Below are 17230 nucleotides of genomic sequence, written 5' to 3' on the forward strand. Positions count from 1 at the left end.
CACAGTCATCAAGACAGTATGGTACTGGCACAAAGACAGACATATAGATCAATGGAACAAAATAGAAAGCCCAGAGATAAATCCACACACATACGGACACCTTATCTTTTACAAAGGAGGCAAGAATATACAATGGAGTAAAGACAATCTCTTTAACAAGTGGTGCTGGGAAAACTGGTCAACCACTTGTAAAAGAATGAAACTAGATCACTTTCTAACACCGTACACAAAAATAAACTCAAAATGGATTAAAGATCTAAATGTAAGATCAGAAACTATAAAACTCCTAGAGGAGAACATAGGCAAAACACTCTCAGACATAAATCACAGCAGGATCCTCTATGATCCACCTCCCAGAATTCTGGAAATAAAAGCAAAAATAAACAAATGGGATCTAATTAAAATTAAAAGCTTCTGCACAACAAAGGAAAATATAAGCAAGGTGAAAAGACAGCCTTCTGAATGGGAGAAAATAATAGCAAATGAAGCAACTGACAAACAACTAATCTCAAAAATATACAAGCAACTTATTCAGCTCAATTCCAGAAAAATAAACGACCCAATCAAAAAATGGGCCAAAGAACCAAATAGACATTTCTCCAAAGAAGACATACAGATGGCTAACAAACACATGAAAAGATGGGGGCTTTTCTTTAGCTGTGGTCAGCGGGGGCTAATCTCTAGTTGCAATGCACGGGCTTCCTATTGCATGGCTTCTCTTGTGGCAGAGCATGGGCTCTAGGACTTGAGAGCTTCAATAGTTGTGGCATGAGGGCTCAGCAGTTGCAACTCCTGGGCTCTGGAACACAGGCTCAGTAGTTGTGGGTGCAGGGGCTTAGCTGCTCTGCAGGAAGTGGCATCTTCCTGGCCCAAGGACTGAACCTGTGCCTCCTGAGTTACAACTGAATTCTTTACCCCTGAGCAATCAGAGAAGTCCAAATCTATGTAACAAGAAAAAGGAACTTTTATGTAAATATTTATGTAAAGTTGCAGGTGTTGGACAGTTTTCAAATCAGTACTGTCTCCAGCTAACAGGTAAATAACAGCAAGAACAGCATCTGCAGTTGATATCCTGGCATTTCCGCTCCTAACTTTTCAGCAAAATCTCTGGTTGCTGCCTCTGCTGAAACATGCTCATTTATCTCTTCATGGCTTATTCTTACTGTCTCATCATGTGATAAATAGCAAGTGATCAACAAATATTTGCTGACTGAAATAACAGATTATAGTCAGATCCGTTGCAAGTAGTAGAATTCCTATCAAGTTTCTCCCACACACTTTAATAACAAGCACCAGTTATCACCTAACATCATGGACCCTTTTAAGATAAGCTTTCTTCTCAAGTATCCATAAAATTTACATATATTTGATGAATGTACATTAGAATTTTAGTGAAAAATGTTTGATACCCCCCAGTACTAATGCTTTCTATGCCTGCCTTCAAGCTTGGCCCTTGCTTTGGACCAGATGACCCTGGACTCTACCCAGAGCTCATTAAATCAGGTCAAGGCAGGCAAAGTGGATTCTCCGAAATGAGATTTCAGAAATGCTATACTATAGGAACTCAGCTGTTAAACTGTGAGAAACTAGAAGAGTAGGCAGACCTAGGAGGTAAGGCTGCCATCTAGGGAGAGAAATATCACTTGTCCCCTGAAAGCTGAATGGGGATGAGTGGAGTGTGCACTCTGCAGAGAGACTGAAGTGAAACAGGGGCAGAGAAGCAGAGCATGTTGGCCACATGCCCCAGGCAGAAAAAGAGAGATGGAAGGATTTTCCCATGAGGCCCCACTTCACTTTGCTCTATAATTTTGAGAGATTCTGGTGAGTTTCTAGGATAATCACCACTTTTAAGTGTTAGTGTATTTTTCCCCTTTTAAACAAAGCAAGCCAAATTAGAAACATGCTTTACTGAGAGAGTAACAGGCAGGAAGGCCAGGGGTCTCCAAATGGAGGAAATAGGCTGCAAGTGTCAGACATTTTTATCTCTCTTAAGCGGCAGGAGGAAACAAACTTGGGATATTTTTTCCCCTTCTCTACACAAATTTAAAAGGAGGTTTCTCCTAAAATACTGTATTGCCATAATGACAACTGGTTTCATCTAAGTTAACTATTTTCAAACCTTGAGTTAACCAATGCATTTCTCTTATGGAAATGTTTGTGTACTATGCATTTACCCCAGGCTCTGTCTTCAAGTCTGTTCCACCTAATGGCTCAGAACCTACTTGACAAACCATTATGTAATACTCAGACATTGTTCCCCTGATCTATGTAAACGAAACTATTTGTATGGTAATCTGCACTTCTACAAGATTCAAGTCAATCGTTTTATGGCCCGAGATAAATCATCTAGTGCCGAGATTATTCCAGAATACATTTTATGGATGGGGGCCTGGTGCCACTCTCGGTTTTAAGACATTCCTTTCTTTTATTAACAGACTGCTGGTGACTATATAACAACCAGCTGAAGACTAGCAGGGGCATACGCTTTCTGTCCCCTTCTGATGCCTATGTCAGAAGCTGTCTCTATCTCCTTTATACTTCAATAAAACTTTATTACACAAAAGCTCTGAGCGATCAAGCCTTGTTTCTGGCCCAGGATTGAATTCATCTCCTCTGGAGGCCAAAAATCCCAGTGTCTTTTCATGGGTCAGCAACAACTTTTTGTTAGAAAATGCAATGTGAACATATTTTTCAATAAATTGTGCTGGTTAAATTGTTTAATTTCAAAGCAAGATCTGAAGAGTGTGGAAATGGAACTGTACTGAAATCTGCTACATCAGGCTCTTTCAATGCAGAGTTGAAAACTGCGCACTTTTAAAATCTTGGCATATTTGGAATTATTTAGAGCATAGCCACCTTGAGTTTGGCAAGAAAACAAAGGAAAAGTTTCTTGGGGGAACTTACTCCTGGAATGTGCTGCATCTAGCATCGAAGATACTGATATCTGTGCCTAAAATGTCAGAAACACTAGCTTTGTCCTAATTATTCACCTGTCCTCAGTAAACAGCCTAAATTCCTGGAAAACTGGGCATTCATCTATTCTTCTCCAGTACTTGCCCCTTAATTCTGAAGAAAAAATAAAACTAGAATATATATTTAAAAGTTCTATATAAACTTCATAGTCACTTTAAAATACTTAATACTGTCAGAAGCTAGAATCATGGTTTTATATACAATATGAAGTTCTACTTGATTTAAGAAAAATACATTGTTTTGTTTTATTTATAGTTTTTACACTTTCATAGAGTCACCCATCAGGGAGTGCCACACCCATGTTTGGCCCAAGCAAGCAGATCACTAATGTGATGATAACTCAGCTAACTATGCAGGAACCCCCAGATCACACACCAGCACTTTGTTGAATCCAGGAATATATTGCTCTTTTCATAACCACAAGTCTGAGGAAATTGCTTTAAGGCTATGTTGCCTGATTTGATTACCCCAAATTTTACACTGCTGTGCCCAAGAGTCTGGAGAACAATCGCATGCATCTGTCATCTCTGTTTTAAAAGTGTTAGGTGTCTTGGAAACATTGAACCCTCTCACTGAAAAATGCCACGCAAGTTATGGCCCAAGGCAGTGATGTGCTAGTATAGAATTATTCTGCTGAAATGCATGCTGAAAAACAGCGCCCGGCTTAGAGAAACCCAGATTTATTCCCCTCTTTTCATTCTCACAGCCGCTGCTTTAGTGAGAGACTTCAACCACTGAAGGGAGCAATTTTACATTACGAGTCAAGCAGCTCAGAAATTCCAAATAGAGAAAAAAGTGAATTCACCAGTCCAGGATCAAACTTTTAGTGAGGTCAGAACATGGATATTTAAGGAAGCAGTTTCTAGCTAGGTCCCTGCACGGAATGTTGCACATGCGGTCTTTAAAAAGACCAATGGGCATCTCTGAGGAATTTTTGACAGAAAGGACATGAACATACATGCATTTTTAGGAGGATTCCTCTGAATAGTCTGGAGGTCAGATTATCAAATTCTGTAAACATTAGATTATATTAAATATCATATAAATCAGATTATATTATATTGTGACACTATTGAAACAAATTTACTTTCTATTATATTTTCCTTTGTCATTTTAATCAAATATTCTGTTTAGCATATTTTTCTGAGTCCATGTTTTTCTTGCTTTTGATTTTTCTTTCTATTAGAACAAAAGACAAACCAAGAACTACAACATTTTCCATGTGGGGACCTGGCAGGAAGGGTGGGTTTGGGATTTGAGAGAAGCCAATTCAAATTCTAATCACCAAATTTCCTGACTCTGGAGTCCTCAATGATCAGGACAAAACCCTGTGGAAAGATTTTTGGTCTTGCCCACTTTTTTGGATGGGCCTGGAATATACATATTCTTTTGACCAAAGACCAAACAGGGCTTGACTTTCCAATAGCCAGGGAGAAATGAGTCACTATTGCAAGTCACAGGGCTTTTCCCTTTCAAATTAATAACTTCAAATAAAACCAGCATTCAATAAATCTCTATTACTAATAGATGATATGAAAAAAACAATGCCCTCTCTCTTGAAATGTGCATTTGTGTAAAAAAAAAAAAAAAAGCAGAAAGAAACATAGTTGTTCAGTTACTATGTTGTGTCTGACTCTTTGCCAACTGACTGTAGCCCGCCAGGCTCCTCTGTCCATGGGATTTCCCAGGCAAGAATACTGGAGTGGGTTGTCATTTCCTCCTCCAGGGGATCTTTCTGACCCAGGGATCAAACCCAGATCTCTTGCACTGCAGGCGGATTCTTTACCACTGAGTCACCTGGGAAGCCCCCAAAGAAACACATATGTAGACATGTTAGGAGGTGCTTCATTTTCCTTCAAAGAAATTCTTTGCATAGAGAAAAAGGAAAGGCAGAGTGAGACACTGTGACAAGGTGGTTTTAGACACCGATGCTAGTGAAATCTCTGATAAGGGGTGATCTGTAACCAGTGAGATAGGGAGTTTAAGCAATATGGAAAGGAGTGATCTCGGAGAAGAAAAGTTAAAAGGAAATCAATCAACAAAGTCTTTGTACAAATTATTTCCCCTGAAGTTTTTTTTTTTTTTTTTTTTTTTTTTTAGTGTCTCTTTTTGTTTGTTTGTTTGATTATGCCAGCCCTGAGCTGTGGGATCTTTAGTCATGCTGTGCAGGATCTTTTAGGTGCAGAATGTCAAATCTACTTCTCTGGCCAGAGATCTAACCTGAGCCTACTGCATTGGGAGTCCACAGTCTTAGCTGCTAGAGCACAAGGAAGTCCCTCCTCTGAAGTTTTAAACAATTTTTTTGCTAATTTGCCAGCTCTACAAAAGACCCCCAAGTTCATTCCATCATCTGAGCCTTAATGACAGAGGAAATGACAGGGGAAAGATTTTTTTTCCTTTAATAATGAAAAAAAAAACCATTTATTTTTATTATTTTTTAGGTAGTGTAAATCATAAAAGAGAAGTTGAAAAGGGAAATTTGAGTGTAGTCTAATGTTTGTATTTTAAAGACATTTTTACTTGGGTGATTTTTTTGAAATGTATCATTTGTCCTTGAATGTAGACAAGGAAATGTGCTTCATTTACATGAGTAAATGCCAGCCTTTTTCTTTCTTTTGTTTTATCTGATAGTTCATATGTATTAGCATACTAGAGTTACCACAACAAAGTATACAGAATGAGTTCCTTAAACAACACAAGTCTAGTTTGTCACAGTTCTGGAAGCTGGAAGTTCAAGATCAAGGTGTATCCAGGGTTGGTTTCCTCTGAGAACTTCTCTCTTCGGCTTGCAGATGCTAGTCTTGATGCAGTGTCTCCTATGTGACTTTGTGCTGTGGGCTCAGTTGCTCAGTCTGTGAGTGCCTGGGTCATAATCTCCCCTTCTGTGGACACCAGTCATAGTGGATTAAGGCCCAGCCCAGCGACCTAATTTGATTACTTCTTTAAAGACATATCCTAAAATACTAGCAGTTATAACTCCAACATATACATTTTTGGAGGATACACAATTCAGCCCAGTTCAGTTCAGTTCAGTCGCTCAGTCGTGTCCGACTCTTTGCAACCCATGAATCGCAGCACGCCAGGCCTCCCTGTCCATCACCATCTCCCGGAGTTGACTGACCTCCGCGGGGTAGCTCCTCTCGGCCGCCGCCCCTGACCTCGGATGCAGGGTAGCTCCTCCAGACAACAACAAAACTGTAGAACTCTGGTTGACAAACAACTGCTTAGTCATAGGCACCTCTAGCCCCGAAGGACGAAACAACAGCTTCTCAAGCCCCAGGGAAGCGGGATTCGAGCTTCCGGGCGAGTGCCACACGAAGGCAAAGCTAGACCTTGATCCAACAGTCTCCCTGATGGGTGCTCAGACCAGCCTGGCCCGGAAAATGCCAGGACCCAGCGAGCCGCTTCCAGAAGCTCTGGTAACCAGCACGCAAGGCCTCAAGGACTCCTGAATTAAAATAAGCTGGGATGCCCAGCGGGGAACTCGCAGGTTCACAGTACAGCCAAGGATAAAACGCCATTCGCCGCTTCCGAGGACTCGGAAACCAAGAAAACGCCTCCCCCTTCAATTCAGCCCAAACACCATCATATTTTTCTCATGTATTTTCATCTCAAAATTTAGGTTTTTCTAGTTCTAGAAAATGCTTTCAACTTATATAAGAATATCCATGTCAATATTCATTTTTTTGTGTTATTTTTTATGGTGAATCATTTAAAATCATTTTATTCTTACTAATTTTATGCAGTATAGTTGTCTTACAAAGTTGTGTTAGTCTCTTCTCTATAGGAAATGAATCAGCTATATGTTTACATATATCCTTTCTTTTTTGTATTTTCTTTCTATCTAGGTCACCACAGAGCACTGAGTGGTTTTCTATGGAATACAGTAGATTCTCATTAGTTATCTATTTTATGGATAGTACTAATAGCTTCCCAGGTGGTGCTAGTGGTAAAGAACCTGCCTGCCCATGCAGGAGATACAAGAGATGTGGGTTCAATCCCTGGGTCAGGAAGATCCCCTGGAGTAGGGAATGGCCACCCACTCCAGTATTCTTGCCTGGAGAATACCATGGACAGGTCAGTCTGGCAGGCTACAGGCATTGTGGTGGCAAAGAGCTGGAGATGACTGAGCAACTGAGCACACAGCACCTCAATAAAATATATACAGACATTTGTGTGTGCAAGAATTCTCCACTCATCAAAATCTCGACTATTAACAAGGAATATTTTTATAATGGTTTTCTGTGATCCATGTCATTTAGCCCATGATGGTGGCCTTTTGTGGATGAGTAAGTACATTCATATGTACATATATATGCATACATATACATGTATATGTGCCTGTAAACTCTAATGGACAATAAAAGGGCTAGAGAAAAATCATTGTTATTTCTTTAAAAAATGCTAAGCATTGCTGTGTTCCCAGTACTGGTGTGCTCTCTGAGGTCATTTTCTCTACCAGTAGTCCAGGTGATCTATATGAAACAGAATTTTGTATCAGTGAAAATAATTAATTTTCTTCCAAAAACGCATGAAGAAAATAAACATGATTCTTCTTTAACTGTCATCTATTTATACTTTAATTTCCCCTACCTAGTAAAAGTATTCTCTACTTAAAGCTCTGAAAGAAATCATAAGGGAAATCATTATGGCAGGTGCCAGAAGTGAGAATAGGATTGTTCCAGAGGTCAATGTCAGTCACTTATCTTCCTGACATTTTCTTTTAGTCACAGATCTCTCTGCAAAACTGTCGCCCACACTCTTTCTTTGAACATTTCACCAACTTCTGTAATTGAGCTTTGCTTACATTGTATTTTTTAAAGGTCAAATTCTATACTTTAAAATTATGTCACAACTGAAAAACTTTCTTTTAGAAAGTTTTTAAATAGTTTTAACTTCCCAAAGACTGTTTTGTCAAAATATTTATAGAATTGCTTTAGAAATCATTATATAAATACCTTTAAATGAAAGTAGGAAAAATAATTATGTAGAAAAATTGAAGAAAGCCAGAAAAAAGACAGTTGAGAGCAGGACAAGTCATGGACACTAAATCTGTAGGATGAAGATAAAATATGGGTTATTTTATCTCTTGGCTTGCCCCAGGCACTATCTGACAAGATAGGGAAAAAGTTATGGCAATCAGCAAGAGAAAGTCTTCCCAGTTCTCCTTTATTTCCACTTCATATTTCTTAGACATTAAACCACGGTGATACCTGCACCCTAGAGTGACTGAATTTCAGAAACTAGGAATGCCTTTGAAGTCTCTTCTTATCAAGGGATAAATGCAGGGTCAGCAAGTTCATGCTGCAAATTTTCAAAGGAAAGAAATCCCAAGGTTTTATGCTATTAAATTCTATCACTCATTAACCTTTAACTTTTGATGTGAAACTGTATATAATTTGATTCAGTTGCAACAGAGTATAAGATTGGAATTTTTTATTCCTTTATTGTTGAAAAGAAATTCTGTGTTTGAGGGAGATGGGAGAGAAGCTGAGGCAGCAAGGCAGGGTTGGGTTTGAGTCGGAGGGGGTGTGTGCACCAAATGCAGTTTTGTTCTTCTGTTCCCTAAACTTATTTCCATTCCACACCTCAGTTCAATGACCAGAGGTTGTAGGACTGTGTAACAACCTATTATAATAATTTACAACACTAGCCCTCGGGTTTTCTCCATACTGAATAGGTTTCCCATAGTCATTATTATTTCAAAAACTGATGGTGCTGTAAAGAGTATCTATGGCAGTAATTCAGTTCAGTCACTCAGTGGTGTCTGACTCTTTGCGACCCCATGAAACACAGCATGCCAGGCCTCCCTGTCCATCACCAACTCCCGGAGTTCACTCAAACTCACGTCCATCGAGTCCGTGATGCCATCCAGCCATCTCATCCTCTGTCGTCCCTTTCTCCTCCTGCCTCAATCTTTCCTAGCATCAGAGTCTTTTCCAATGAGTCAGCTCTTCACATAAGGTGGCCAAAGTACTGGAGTTTCAGCTTTAGCATAATTCCTTCGAAAGAAATCCCAGGACTGATCTCCTTCAGAATGGACTGGTTGGATCTCCTTGCAGTCCAAGGTACTCTCAAGAGTCTTCTCCAACACCACAATTCAAAAGCATCAATTCTTCGGTGCTCAGCCTTCTTCACAGTCCAACTCTCACATCCATACATGACCACAGGAAAACCATAGCCTTGACTAGACAGACCTTAGTTGGCAAAGTAATGTCTCTGCTTTTGAATATACTATCTAGGTTGGTCATAACTTTTCTTCCAAGGAGTAAGTGTCTTTTAATTTCATGACTGCAGTAACCATCTGCAGTGATTTTGGAGCCCCCAAAAATAAAGTCTGACACTGTTTCTACTGTTTCCCCATCTATTTCCCATGAAGTGATGGGACCAGATGTCATGATCTTCATTTTCTGAATGTTGAGCTTTAAGCCAACTTTTTCACTCTTCTCTTTCACTTTCATCAAGAGGCTTTTTAGTTCCTCTTCACTTTCTGCCATAAGGGTGGTGTCATCTGCATATGTGAGGTTATTGATATTTCTCCCAGCAATCTCGATTCCAGCTTGTGTTTCTTCCAGTTCAGCGTTTCTCATGATGTGCTCTCCATATAAGTTAAATAAGCAGGGTGACAATATGCAGCCTTGACGTACTCCTTTTCCTATTTGGAACCAGTCTGTTGTTCCATGTCCAGTTCTAACTGTTGCTTCCTGATCTACATACAGATTTCTCAAGAGGCAAGTGAGGTGGTCTGGTATTCCCATCTCTTTCAGAATTTTCCACAGTTTATTATGATCCACACAGTCAAAGGTTTTGGCGTAGTCAATAAAGCAAAAATAGATGTTTTTCTGGAACTCTCTTGCTTTTTCCATGATCCAGCGGATGTTGGCAATTTGATCTCTGGTTCCTCTGCCTTTTCTAAAACCATCTTGAGCATCAGGGAGTTCACAGCTCACGTATTGCTGAAGCCTGGCTTGGAGAATTTTGAGCATTACTTTACTAGCTTGTGAGATGAGTGCAATTTTGCAGTAATTTGAGCATTCTTTAGCATTGCCTTTCTTTGAGATTGGAATGAAAACTGACCTTTTCCAGTCCTGTGGCCACTGCTGAGTTTCCCAAGTTTGCTGGCATATTGAGTGCAGCACTTTCACAGCATCATCTTTCAGGATTTGAAACAGCTCAACTGGAATTCCATCACTTCTGCTAGCTTTGTTTGTAGTGATGCTTCTTAAGGCCCACTTGACTTCACATTCCAGGATGTATGGCTCTAGGTGAGTGATCACACCATCGTGATAGAACACTCTCTAAAAGAAATATTCACAAGCAACTATAGAATAAATATTATGATGTCAGAACAAGCTGAGTAACTGAGGACTTGTGACTACACACCCTGTTGACTTTTTAATGCCCTGTCATATACAGTCTGTACACCATATCTGCAGGTTCCACATCCATGGATTCAATAAACCACAGATCGAAAGTGCTCAGAACAAAAATCCATGTTTCAAAAGGCAAAACTTGAATTTCCTATGTGCTCACAGCAATATACCAGGCATTTACATTGTGTTTACAGCTATTTACACAGCAATTACATTTTATTAGGTAATATAAGTAATCTAGAGATGATTTAAAGTACAGGACTGTGTATACATTATGTGTAAATATTATGCCATGTTACATAAGGGATTTAAGGAGATATGGATTTTGGAATCCACATGGGTTTCTGGAACCAATGCCCCATGGATAAAAGGGTGAACTATATCCAGTTGTTCTTTGAGGCTTCATAGCATTTTTTTCCAAAACTAGTCTTTCCCTTTGGTGAGATAAGAATCAGGCTGTGAAAAAAAAAAAAAAGAATCAGACTGTGTGATTAATTGCCTTGTTGGGTAGTTGTAGACCTTAAGTCAGAAAAACGGATGTGATGACCTGAGGAAATTCCTTCAGGTCTTATTCCCCTAAGAAATCAAATATATTGCAAGCACCTGATCCTATAGCAAAAAATTAGCATTGTAAATGCACGTATTTTCTGTATACATTGTTTTCATGAGGAAACACTGGATTATTAGCTAATCTAATTTTCTCTTGGCATATATATTTTTTAAATTTACTAACATGCATGTTTTAGATGCACATTCTGTAGAAAATTACTAATAACATTTTTTGTTCAAAATTAGAATAGTCATATACTCTTTTTTTTTTTTTTTCTACAACTGCTTATCATCTGCCAATTTCCCTAGAGAACAATAAAAAGCTACACACTTACCTGGTGCTAGTCATACTGTTTATACACAGCAGATGCTGACATAGTTGCAAACTGGCACATAAGAATTAAAATGCATCACCACATGAAAAATGTTGCTGGGTCTGTGATACTAAAATAAAATCTAATATTTTAACACACCATATGCTACATTCACGTAAAATAAATGTATGCTTAAAGAAAGAAGATAATTTATTTCTTGATTTTTTTCTGTATGAAAGGAAATAAATTATGTTTTTAAATATTAGAATATAATTGATTTAAAATGTTGTGTTAGTTTCTGCTGTATAGCAAACGGTATCATGGTTATGCAAATACATATATCCACTTCATCTTAGATTCTTTTCCCAAATAGATCATGACAGAGTATTGAGAAGGGTTACCCTCTGCTATACAGTTGGTTCTTATTAATTGTCTATTTTATATAGGAAAGTGAAAGTGAATTTGCTCAGTGGTGTCTGACTTTTTGTGACCCCATGGACTGTAGCCTACTAGGCTCCTCCATCCATGGGATTTTCCAGGCAAGAATACTGGAGTGGGTTACCATTTCCTTTTGCAGGAGATCTTCCTAACCCAGGGATTGGACCTGGGTCTCCCTCATTGTAGGCAGGTGCTTTACCATCTGAGCCACCAGAGAAGTCTATATATTTTTATATATAGCAGTGTGTAAATGTCAATCCCAGTCTCCCAATTTATCACCTTCATGCAAACCATAAATTTATTTTCTACATCTGTGACTCTATTTCTTCAGGTATTATTTTTGGTAATTTCCTGAGTTTATCACCTTGTTGGCTCTATGGTAGCATTCTCCTGCAAAGACAAAGCTAAGGAATAATTTTGTCTTGAAACATTAAAATAATAGGAAAGTAGAAAATATTAACCTTTCTCTCTTTTACTGAACAATCTCTAATGTTAAAGGGATTTCTCACTTGTATTGTCCAAAGTGTGTGATGTTTCTTATAATATTTTAATTTATATATGTATAATAAAAATATATGAAATAAAAATATGTTATCCAAAGAAAGAAAAGCAATAGGCAGACCGGACATGGACATAGAAAAATGGAGTGGTTCCAAATTGGGAAAGAAGTATGTGAATTCTGCATAATGTCATCCTGCTTATTTAACGTTTATGCAGAGTACATCATGAGAAATGCTGGGCTGGATGAAGCACAAGCTGGAATCAAGATTACTGGGAGAAATATCAATAACCTCAGATATGCAGATGATACCACCCTTATGGCAGAAAGAGAAGAGGAACTAAAGAGCCCCTTGATGAAGGTGAAAGAGCATAGTGAAAGAGCTGGCTTAAATCTCAACATTCAAAAAACTAAGATCATGGCATCCAGCCCCATCACTTCATGGCAAATAGGTGGGGAAACAATGCAAACAATGACAGACTTTATTTTGAGGGGCACCAAAATCACTGCAAAGAGTCGGACACGACTGAGCGACTGAAATGAACTGAACTGAACTGAAAATCACTGCAGACAGTGACTACAGCCATGAAATGAAAAGAATTTTGCTCCTTGAAAGAAAAACTATGAGAAACCTAGACATTTAAAAGAAAAACACCAATACAATATACTGACACATATATATGGAATTTAGAAAGAGGCCAATGACGACCCTGTATGCAAGACCGGAAAAAAGACACAGATGTGTATAACGGACTTTTGGACTCAGAGGGAGAGGGAGAGGGTGGGGTGATTTGGGAGAATGGCATTCTAACATGTATACTATCATGTAAGAATTGAATCGCCAGTCTATGTCTGACGCAGGATACAGCATGCTTGGGGCTGGTGCATGGGGATGACCCAGAGAGATGTTATGGGGAGGGAGGTGGGAGGGGGGTTCATGTTTGGGAACGCCTGTAAGAATTAAAGATTTTAAAATTTAAAAAAAAAAAAAGAATAAATCAAAATAAACCATGAAAAAAAAAAAAAAGTAGAGACATTACTTTGCCAACAAATGTCCGTCCAGTCAAAGCTATGGTTTTTCCAATAGTCATGTATGGATGTGAGAGCTAGACCACAAAGAAGGCTGAACCCAAAGAACTGATGCTTTGAATCTGGTTCTTTGAGAGTCAGCTCTTGAGACTGACTCTTGACTCTTGAGACTCTTGAGAGTGATCTATAATTTTGGAGAAGACTCTTGTGGAGTCCCTTGCACTGTAAGGAGATCAAACCAGTCAATCCTAAAGGAAATCCATCCTGTATATTCTTTAGGAGGATTGATGCTGAAGCTGAAGCTCTAATACACTGGCCATTTGATGTGAAGAACTGACTCATTAGAAAAGACCCTGATGCTGGGAAAGATTGAATGCAGGAGGAGAAGGGGACAACAGAGGGTGAGATGGTTGGGTGGCATCACTGACTCAGTGGTTATGAGTTTTAGTAAGCTCCGAGAGATGGTAAATGACAGGGAGGCCTGGTGTGCTGCAGTCCATGGGGTCGAAAAGAGTCAGACACAACTGAACAACAATCCAACAAAAGAAATACATATTAAAAGGAATTCTAGAATTAATGATGGCAACAAATTAAAAATTCTCTCTACAGAATGAATGCTGAGTTGAACCCTAATACCAGGAATACAGTTGCAATGGTGGTTAGAGACCAGTGGGAGGAAATCTGTTTAAGCTTTTTACTTGCTATCCTGCTTCTGTTATCCTTCCTGGTAAGATAAGACCATAACAATAGCCCAAACTACCGGCTGACATTTGTGGAAACCCATGCAGATTGACAGGAGCTCTCATAGTTCACTCTTCCATGGCAAATTCCTCCAAACATGAAGTCTTCAGCATTATCACTTAGAAAGAGTCTCTTCAAAGTCCTCCTTGTCTGTGACATTAAATCGAAACTCTGTCAAAGGAGTTCCCTTCCCTCTTGGATCTTGATTCCTCTAGTACAGTTTGCACTCATTTTTTAAAAATGTCAGTTAATGGATTTTTTAAATAAGTGATCTGTTGTTTTCCAGTTATTCTCAGCAGGAATATTATCGTGCTGAGTTAATTTTATAATACTAGAAGCAGAATCCTGCAAGCAAATACTAAGATACAGGATATATAATTTTAAAAATCTAGGTTCTATCAACAAAAGTAAAGTATCAAAATATAGAAGAAAGTAAATAGTAACAAAAATACTAATTTTTTTTTTGTCTGACTCTTTGTAACCCCATGGACTGCATGACACCAGGCTTCCCAGTCCTCTACCATTTCTCAGAGCTTACTCAACCTCATGTCCATTGAGTCAATGATGCCATCCAATCACCTTGTCCTCTGTTGTCCTCTTCTCCTAAACAGTTAAAAAAAAAAAAAGAAAAAGAAAGGAAGGAAAAAAATAATTGAAGAAATAGTCAAAGTTTTGTTTTGTTTTTGTTTTTTTTTCCTAAAATAGATGGACATTCTCTGCCTATTTATTTCCTATTGATATCTACCTGTGAACCTACCAGGACACCCTTGCCTCCAAATGATATAGACCAAGAATAGTTTGTTTCCTATTTCTGCTGTAACAAATTACCTTAGATTGGTGTCTTACGTAATACAGATATATTCTCTACAGTTCTGGAAAGAAGAAGACAAAATAAATTTCACTGGGCTAAAGTCACAGTGTCTTCAAAACTTTTTTTTCCAGAGGTTCCAGGTAAGAATTACTTCCTGGCCTCTTCCCCTTCTGGTGACTTCATTCCTTCTGGCCGCATCACTCCAATCAGGACTTCTATGGGCCCACCTGCCCTCTCCTTATAAGGATTCTTGGGATGACCCAGATAATCCATAACATTTGCTATATCTGTTTCCTTGGTATAACCTCATGTGTAAAGCGCTTTTTTGCCACAGAAGGTAGCATATTTACTAAGCTTCAGGATTTGGATGTTGAGACCTCTTTTTGTGAGTACTAATTACTCAGCTTACCCCAGACAGCAAACACATAGATCTCTATCTTTAATAAAACACTGCAAGGCAGGCTTATAAAATCAACCATCATTCACACCAAAGTGAGCACAGAATCACCCTTAGTGGAGTGATGGGAGATAAAGTGGGATCTGATACTGAATTTGCTTTGTTGCTTAGTCGCTCAGTTGTGTCTGACTTTTTGCAACCTCATGGACTGTAGACTGCCAGGCTTCTGTGTCCATGGGATTTCCCAGGCAAGGATACTGGAGTGGGTTGCCATTTCCTTCTGCATGGGATCTTCCCAACCCAGGGATCAAGCGTGGGTCTATTGCATCTCTTGCATTGTTGGGTTGGTTCCTTACCTCTGAGCCACCTGAGCTTCCCTGATACTAACTTTAGGGACCAAAAATTGTCAGCAAACATGCCCATTGAGGAAGATAGATCCCATCCTTAGTGAAAACATGAGTAAGCATCTGAACATCGTCATGGAAATGGGGAGCAATTTTCTGAGGTTCTAACTTGGTTATAACTGCAACAATTTAGTAAAACCTCAAAAGGACTAAAGTGTACACCAGGATGGTTCAGTTCCTTGAGGATGAAAAAGAAATTTAACAAATACATGCTCCCTCAAAACAACGGTTACTCCCAAGAAAAGATGTGTGCTTGTGTGTTAGCTGCTCAGTCATATCTGACTCTTTGCAACCCCATGGACTGCAGCCAGCCAGGCTCATCTGTCCATGGGATTTCCCAGACAAGAATACTGGAGTGGGTTGCCATTTTCTTCTTCAGGAGATCTTCCCACTCAGGGATCAAACCTGTGTCTCCTGCATCGCAGACAGATTCTTTACTGTCTGAGTCACCAGGGAAGCCCAAACAAAAGACAATCGATACAAATTTATTTGTGCTGTCAATAACATTAGGTTAAGAAAACTAAAAGATACTGATGGCAGAGATGGGTGGAGAAAAGTAACACAGAAAAGAAGTAAGAACACAATAGAACATCTGTGTATGGTGGAACGATTCAGCCATGGCTCAGAGAAAATAACCACAGTCCATTTCACCTGGACAAAACTAAACCTACTCCTATTATCCAAACAAGGGAAAGTGAAAGTTGTTCAGTCATGTCTGACTCTTTGCCACTGCACACAGTCCACAGAATTCTCCAGGCCAGAATACTGGAGTGAGTATCCTTTCCCTTCTCCAGGGGAACTTCCCAACCCAGGGATCGAATTCAGATCTCCCACAAGGCAGGCAGATTCTTTACCAGCTGAGCCACAAGGGAAGCCCAGAAAAACTCATCCTTTTAAGAGGGAATACAATTGAGGATTCACTAAAATAGCAAGCACAGCTATTACAAGAAATAGAAAGATGAGAATAAAGTGAGTAATTTATAAAGACAGGCTTCCCTGGTGGCTCAGTCAGTAAAGAATCTGCCCGTAACACAGGAGACCCATATTTAACCTCTGGGTCAGGAACATCACCTGGAGAAGGGAATGGCTACCCACTCCAGATTCTTGCTTGGGGAATTCCATAGACAGAGATGCGTGGTGCACTAAAGTCCATGGGGTCCCAAAGAGTCAGACATGACTCAGCAACTAACACTTTCCCACTTTCCCAAGGAATAAAGAACAATAAAATTACCAAGAAGTATTTGAAAAATTTAGCCTAATACTTTAATTGAAACCTTAAAATAGGTACCTTATTGATCTAGCATAGAGGAACAGTTCAGGGAGAGGGATAAATTAGGAGTTTGGGATTAACAAATACATACTATTATATATAAAATAGATTTTAAAAAAACCTACTGTAGAGCACAGGGAACTATATTCAATATTTTAGAATAACCTATAAGGGAAAATACTACAAAAAATATTGTATATATAATATATAATAAATAAAATGTTTACAATTGAGTTATGGTACATCAGCTAACCTTCACTATAACAAATAAATTAATAAACAACAGTGGGTACAAAAATTTCAATAATGTGACTAGAAATAAGTAGGATTTGAAACAGGACAGAATAAAATTTTGAAAATTTTGAAAAAAATAGAATGGAATCTCATCTTCACAAGGATAACAGGAATGAATAAACACCAATAAGGAAAAAT

The sequence above is a fragment of the Capra hircus genome, chromosome 16 (assembly GCF_001704415.2).
Source record: "Capra hircus breed San Clemente chromosome 16, ASM170441v1, whole genome shotgun sequence".
Taxonomy (NCBI): Eukaryota; Metazoa; Chordata; class Mammalia; order Artiodactyla; family Bovidae; genus Capra; species Capra hircus.